Here is a 6,167-nt window from a genome sequence, read left to right on the forward strand (position 1 = left end):
TCACCTCCACCACCTCCCCCCAAAAGACAAAGGTTGTTGTGTTGTGCCCTGGAGCCTGTCACAATGGGCTCTGGCAGAGTCACTCCAAAGGCATTTAAAACAGCTTTCTTTTTCTCTTCCCAAATTGGTTAGAGATGATTTATCACAACTAGAAAGTGAAAGCAGACAGTTCCCGTAACATAGGGTTGCTTCAGTTAACTCTAAACAGCATCAAAAATGCACTAGGTGCTTTGCTGCCAACTGTCAGAGAATCAGAGAGGGGAAAAAACATGGTTATTTAAGCCCATTCCTAGCCAATACTACATTGCTCCTTGTGGTTTATCTCCCCAATATTTTTCCAGTCCAGTTTCAAATAACCCAAATGATGTAGAAGACTATTTCACAATCTGCTAAGTCTCACTGTTAGGAAACAATGGCTTACATTCAGCAGAAATTATCCTTTGCTCATTTTCCTCAACACACATGCTATTAGGTAAAGAAACAGAAGTGAAAGTTTTTATTTCTCAGAAACCCACGATGGGTGGGGCGGGAAGTCAGCAACAAACAGGATGCGTCTCTACAATTAAGCAAGAAACACTTACTGGCTATTCAGTTTTAACACCCCTTGAGTGCCAGGCTCCCAGCACTTTTCTCTTTTAACCACTGGGGACTCCATTAGCTATCCAAGGTACTACAAGGGGCTGGCTGCCTTTCAGTAGATATGAGTTCGCTCTAAATGTCAGGGTGAGGGATCTCAGGAACAGGGCCGGCTCCAGGCACCAGCAAAGGAAGTACGTGCTTGGGGCGGCCAATGGAAAGGGGCGGCACGTCCGGGTCTTTGTTGGCAATTCGGCAGCGGGTCCGTGAGTCCCTCTCGGAGCGAAGGACCCGCCGCCGAAGTGCCGCCGAAGAATGAAGCAACGTGGCTGAGCTGCTGCCGAAGTGCTGCAGATCGGGGCTTTATTTTATTTATTTATTTGTTTGTTTATTTATTTATTGCAGATTTGCCGCTTGGGGCGGCAAAAACGCTGGAGCCAGCCCTGCTCAGGAAAGAAGGGAAAGTTCCAAATGTGCCAGTTCCTGTGTGTGTCATACCAATTATAGGTTTCTTTTCCGTGATTGTCCAGAAGAGGGCAGCAACAGGGATCAGTATTTCCCTCTCAGTGGAGAGTCCACAGATGCAAACCAGTTATCTAACCATGAGAGATCATCCAGGAAGCTAACTGCCTTCTCAGTGCTCCCACTCTTTTACTGGCGTGGGAGTGAGGGAACTGAATTTAGATGCCCCATTACACCCACAGGAAGAAGGCCTGGCTGGCCTTCCTATAGCTTAGTGTTACTCATAGGAATTGCCACACCAGAACAAGCCAATGGCCCAGTGAAGTCCAGTATCCCTTCTCAGGCAATAATTAACATATGCTACTTCAGAGGAACGTGCAATAAGCGGTCCATAATGCACTTATTCTATACTGTGATAGATTGGGGGGGGGGAGAGATATTCTCCTGATCCCAGCTGATCAATGCTACCATAAAACATGATGAGCACCAACACGGTTAAGTGTCATCCTAGCTAGACTAATGGCAGAAATTATTCTTATTCATAAATGTGTCTAGCCTCTATGAGATACCATTATCTCAGAATTCTCTGCTTCTGACCTCCCAGTAGTATAGGGTTGCCAGGTGTCTGGTTTTCGACCAGAACACCCGGTCAAAAAGGGACCCTGGCGGCTCCGGTCAGCACAGCTGACTGGGCCGTTAAAAGTCCAGTTGGTGGCACAGCAGGTCTAAGGCAGGCTCCCTGCCTCCTGTGGTTCTGCACAGCTCCCAGAAGCAGTGGCATGTCCCCCCTCTGGCTCCTAGGCATAGGCGCAGCTGGGGGCTCTGCGCGCTGCCCCTGCCCCAAACACCAGCTCCACAGCTCCCATTGGCCGGGAACCACAGCCAATGGGAGCTGAAGGGGTGGTGCCTGCAGACAGGGCAGCATGCAGAGCCATCTGGCCACGCCTCCGCGTAGGAGCCGGAGGGGGGACATGCCGCTGCTTCCAGGAGCTCCCAGAGGTAAGTGCCGCCCAGATCCTGACCCCCCTCCCATGCCCCAACCCTGATCCCCCTCCCACCCTCTGAACCCCTCGGTCCCAGCCCAGAGCACCCTCCAACACCCCAAACCCCTCACCCCCAGCCCCACCTCAGAGTCTGCATCCCCAGCTGGAGCCCTCACCCCCCCTGCACCCCAACCCCCTGCCCTGATCCCCTTCCCACACTCCAAACCCCTTGGTCCCAGCCCGGACACCTCTCCTGCACCCCAAATCCCTCATCCCCAGCCCCATATCAGCTTGCACCCCCAGCCGGAGCCCTGACCCCAACCCCCTGCCCCAGCCTGGAGTCCCCTCCCACACTCTGAACTCCTCAGCCCCAGCCCAGAACCCCCTCCTGCACCCCAAATACCTCAGCCCTGGCCCCACACCAGAGCCTGCACCCCCAGCTGCAGCCCAAACTCCCCCCGCACCCCAACACCCTGCCCCAGCCCAGGGCCCCCTCCCATACTCCAAACCCCTCAGCTCCACCCCCCAACCCGGAGCCCCCTCCTGCACCCCAAACCCCTCATCCCCAGTCCCACCCCAGAGCCCTCACCCCCAGACGGAGCCCTCACCCCCTCCCGCATCCCAACCCACTGCCTCAGCCCAGAGCCCCCTCCCACACCGTGAACTCATTTCTGGCCCCACCCTGGAGCCCTCACCCCCAGCTGGAGTCCCTCACCCCAATCCCTTGAGCCAGCCCAGTGAAAATAAGCGAGTGAGTGAGGGTGGGGAGAGAGAACAACAGAGGGAGGGGAGGATGGAGTGAGCGGGGCGGGGCCTCAGAGAAGGGGTGGGGTCTTGGAGGAAGGGCGGGGCAGGGCAAGGGTGTTCGGTTTTGTGCGAGTAGAAAGTTGGCAACCCTACAGTAGTACCTCTCACTCCCCACCATGGGGAGCCATAACACTAACAGGGACTGCTCACTTGGATAATTTTAGTATCATTAAGAGGGCAGCTGAAGAGCACCTGAGACAAGCAGCACAGGTTGCCTCTGATCTGCCCATGACTCTCATTCAATATAAAGTGATACAAATTGAAGAGGGAATTACAAGGGAAAAGTTAACCTGGCCGCTTTAAAGGTTTGCCAAGCCAGCTTCAGGCAAACACTTCCAACCAGGATCAACAAAAGGAAAAAGCCTGTTTGTTAGGACAAGACAAAGGGCAGGTGGCATTCTGAAGTCTGGCCATGGGAGGCAGGTGCGGGGTGAGATCTTTATTTGGAAATAAGGTGCAAAGCTGGGCTGGGAGACAACTATTCTCCTTAGAAAGACTTTTTAAATTGTGCAGGAAAATCAAAAATAGTTTATCCAAAGCAATAAATAGAATAGTGAATGGATTGCAGAGCCATACAAAGGATGTTTCAGCAGAGGTGGTGATAATCTCTTCAGAACATCAGCGTCTAATATCTTTGTGGGAGGTGTCATGTCTGACAGTACAATTAGGGCTCCATGTCTGTCACGGAGGTTGTGGAAGTCACAGATTCCATGACTTTCCATGACCTCCGTGACTTCTGCAGCAGCCAGTGTGGCTGACCCCACAGCAGCCCAAGCAGTTGGCTCGGGGGACCGCCTGAGCAGTGGCCAGTGTGGCTGGCCCAGGGTACCGCCCGAGCAACTGCTGCTCTGGCAGCCCTCAGCAGCTGGTGCCACTGCCCCCTCCCCCCCAGAAGCAGCCCCCACAGGATGCCCCCCGCCCTGCAGCAGCAGTCCCCGGGGCGCACCCCGCAGCAGCGGCCGCCCCAAGATTTAGTCAGGGGTATTTATAGTAAAAGTCATGAACAGGTCGTGGGCTGTGAATTTTTGTTTATTGCCCGTGACTTGTCCATGACTTTTACTAAAAATACCCGTGACTAAATCGTAGCCTTAATTATAATATACAGACTAATGCTTTAGAAATTAAAAGGACCACTGGCTGTAACTAGGAGGCCTGAGGGAAAAGGGGAAAAGACCGCTATCTAAGCAACCAAGATTTGTCTCGGACATGCTGCCTACAAAAAGGGGATAGAGAAGAACAGGACAAGCTGGAGAAAAGAGAATGTACTCTCAAAGCAATGGGTATTGTTACTGCAAGTGCCCTGCGGGGTACCTGTCTAGATGAGCTGTTGCAGAGTTTCAGGCTAACTGTATTATGCACTCACCACTGCTGTGGCCTGCCCCACTGGAAGAAGTTATCTGGGACTGAGTGCTGCTCCCTGGGTCTCTCCTCCTCTAGAGGTGATCACATCTAGACAGGACGGTCCAAGTTCTAAGCAGGAGAAAAACTTAATACTTCTAGTGTGAAGAAAATACAGAAAGCTGAGAACAGGGCATCTCACGACACGAAAGAACATTCCAATGGAAAGTAAATTCTACCTCCATGCCCTGTGCAGGTCTAATTCTTTAACATAAGGAAAATGAAGGTTCCCATTCTCTTCTTTAGGAGTCCTCCCTCTCAGAGCACCTTGAAAAAGAAAACCTCTCTGTAATCAGGGAGGATTGTGGCCCTAAAGACCCTCACTGCACCTTCACTTGGTAGTTCTCCCATTCCCAGCTCCTAACAGGACATTATAGCTCTAAGGCATGGGAGGCCCCAACACCTCATGTCATCTTAACGTTACTCCTCCCTTCGATCTTCTGTGACTACTTGCTGGTCTGTGTCGGTCAGCATTTCCCTGACCCAGTTTTGCAGTTACCTTCAAAGACCTATTTATGTAGAAATTCCAACACAGCTGCTCCCCCACAACCGTCAGGAGCTTTCCTGAAATCCAGGACATTTTGCTGAGGATTTAGTACAAGAAAACAGAAGTCCCCATTCTTAAGGCTCTACCTCAATCTGCTCTTTGTTGGAGTTGGGAACAGCAGGGGGCTTTCACTTTCAATGGAGTCATTTGAGAATCTACAGTGTGCTGGAGCCCTCCCTCATTACTTACCCAATACAACTGTATCCCCTCCCATCCTTTAGACGTAGCGTACTCCCACACCTTTCCACCCCTCCCTATATCCACTATACACACAGCCTCTAGATCCACCTATCTGTACCCCCATACAGACACAAAGCACACCCCATTCCTCTCTGTACAGAAACACAACTCCTGTCTACACACACCTCCCAGATATCACACACAGATCCCCACTCCTACACACACCAACTCCCTTTGCCTTGTGCACAAATTTCCACACATGCTCCCTTCCACACCATACACACATACCACCAGAGAGACTTGCAGGACAGAGGAGGTCTTCACCTCACAGTGTAGCTGACATCCGCTGATATAGACGGACAAGTCTGGAGTAGTGCTGAAGTGACCTTTGCCCCATCCCCCTCCAATGAAATTGAGCTGGCATGAATTTACCAGGCAGGTGCTGAAGATGCCTTGCAGCAGGGCTGAGATGGAGGAAGACTCTTGGAAAGTGCAACATGTGAAACTAAGGAGCCCCAGAGCTGTGCTGCTGATGCCCTGGTTCATTGCTTGGTTAAGCACCTTTACTTTGTCTCTGTTGGTATTACTAATGCATCCATCACTGCAGTATCTAGACCCGTCGACACCAAGGCTGCTGGCTGTGTGTTTGGAACTACTGTTTCTTTTTGTTTATGATGCCAGATCCATGTCACTGTATTACACCAGACACACTGAAACACCTTGCATGGTGTCAAGTATCAGGGGGTAGCTGTGTTAGTCTGTATCTACAAAAACAACAAGGAGTCTGGTGGCACCTTAAAGACTAACAGATTTATTTGGGCATAAGCTTTCGTGGGTAAAAACCTCACTTCTTCAGATGCATAGAGTGAAAGTTACAGATGCAGGCATTATATACTGACACATGGAGAGCAGGGAGTTACTTCGCAAGTGGAGAACCAGTGTTGACAGGGCCAATTCAATCAGGGTGGATGTAGTCCACTCCCAATAATAGATGAGGAGGTGTCAATTCCAGGAGAGGAAAAGCTGCTTCTGTAATGAGCCAGCCACTCCCAGTCCCTATTCAAGCCCAGATTAATGGTGTTAAATTTGCAAATGAATTTTAGTTCTGCTGTTTCTCTTTGAAGTCTGTTTCTGAAGTTTTTTTGTTCAATGATAGTGACTTTTAAATCTGTAATAGAATGACCAGGGAGATTGAAGTGTTCACTTACTGGCTT

The sequence above is a fragment of the Terrapene carolina genome, unplaced genomic scaffold (assembly GCF_002925995.2).
Source record: "Terrapene carolina triunguis isolate 2854851 unplaced genomic scaffold, T_m_triunguis-2.0 Scaffold1018, whole genome shotgun sequence".
NCBI classification, from domain to species: Eukaryota; Metazoa; Chordata; order Testudines; family Emydidae; genus Terrapene; species Terrapene triunguis.